We start from the raw sequence: 2,045 nt of genomic DNA, 5'->3' as shown, positions 1-2,045 counted from the left end.
TTTTTGGATTGGAAAGATCCTTGGGGAAATCTAATCTTCATATGCTTTATTTACAGTAAAATCTCTCCACCCAAAAGATAGAATCTCTACTAAGTGTTTTTAAAATTCATTTACATACTCTGGGAAAAGCAAGGAAATTAGTATTTTGGTTGGAAGGTACCCACATTTGTAGTTTGGAATGCATGAAAGCATGTCATTCCTAGCCAAAACGTAACGGATGTAGTACTAAGAGTGATTAATTAATCGATTCATGAAGAATCTGATTAAAGCTTAGAATTGTTCTCAAGATAAGGAATAATATGAGAGAATGAATGTGGACCAATAACATATACCAAAACTAGACTTCATTCCACTGACAGCATCTAATGTACAACACATCAAATTCTGTCAGTCTGTGTAATATACACATACCTCTTGGCATTTAATTTCATAAAATTAATTCTGGGAAATTTCTCAAAGCCACTTTCTCTCAGCTGTGAAAAGGTTAACTGGTAAAGAAAGTAAGGAAGACATTTTTTGAAAAATCTGAGATATGAAACTGGAATCCATAAATATTTTTATGATCTGATTATTTGACGTGACAGAATATTTTCTAAACTATATTCAAGCCAAAGTTTGATGCCTGCTGCTTCTCAGAATTTCAAAGCATTAACAAAGCAACTGCAGTTTTGCTATGTATAAATAACAAAATCTATTTTTTTAGTTAAATATTACTTTATACCTTAAAGCTGACATTTTAAAATTCATGGGAAAAGTCTGGATAGAAATGTTATCAATGGTTGTTGCTTCTGGGTAGTGAAAACTTCATATAATTTTATTCTGCTTCTATTTGCTTTTTCTTTTCAAATTTTCGATGAAGATAGTTTACTTTTACAATAAACTGAAAATTAGGAGTAGCGTTATCAGTCCATATTAATACACATAACATTGTTATAGACACATACATTGGTTATATACATTGGCACATACGCTTACCATATACCTTTGGAACAAATTGAAATTTTGAATAATTTCAACATCTAATAATAGCTAAATACTCTTTGGAATCCTTCATATGTGTTGACTTACTTCTTCCCCTATCAGCTAGGTATTATATAGTATTTTCAGATAAGAAAATGAAGGCACAGCATTAATATATCTTACTCACAGTTATACACCTAGCTAATATACGCAGAGCCAGGTTTTAAATGCAGGCAATCTGAATATACGTATCTGTATTTAACTAAAATGTGTGGCTACTTTTACAGAATATATTATGGAAGTTTGTGTCACCTGGAATTTTATTTTCATGTAGGTCTGATTCAGCCCAACATGGTTCTAATTTAGGATTATAAACTTCCTTGATGATTTTTATATTTTGCATAAATGACACAGATGATTAGCTAAACTGCAAGAAGCTAAAAAGACTGGTTATATTAAAAGTCATTTCAGGATTGAGACATAAATCTCAAAATTGATTGGAAGAAATATTTTTCTTCAATTATTTTAAGCTAAAACCATTACTTCTGTTAAGATGCATAGCCTTCCCCACAGAAATGAGTCCCTTGATGATAATAACTTATTTTCCAGTATGTGAAAAAGAGTGAAAAAATCAAATTAAAATCTCACACAATGTTTGATATTTCTTCTAGGAAGGAAAATATGGGAGCATATATATGGTTATTCCATTAATACTAGTCACATATCCAAATTGAATCAGACAAATAAAATATTCACAAGTTTGGTCTAGGTGAAACCAAACTATAAATATTTTAATTTGTACTTAACCATCCTGGTGTGCTAGTACCCATGAAAAATTTAAAAATTAAAAAAAAATTTTACATGATATAGATAGACACACCTTCATCAATCTCAATAGAACAGTCTTAAAGTTATATTAAGTGTTAAAAAATTATTTTGATAACTTTTTAAACAGACACCTTGAACACACTAGTTAAAGTAATACAAAAAAGTACTATGAAAAATATAGGCAAAATACATTTTCCAAATTGAAATTAATTGAATATCTTTTTAAATGAAATACATAGGGTGATAAATCTCTCTGT

The sequence above is a fragment of the Propithecus coquereli genome, unplaced genomic scaffold (genome assembly GCF_000956105.1).
Source record: "Propithecus coquereli isolate 6110/MARCELLA unplaced genomic scaffold, Pcoq_1.0 Scaffold26, whole genome shotgun sequence".
NCBI classification, from domain to species: domain Eukaryota; kingdom Metazoa; phylum Chordata; class Mammalia; order Primates; family Indriidae; genus Propithecus; species Propithecus coquereli.
The sequence above is the reverse complement of the archived record's forward strand: the minus strand, read 5'-3'. Positions refer to the sequence as shown.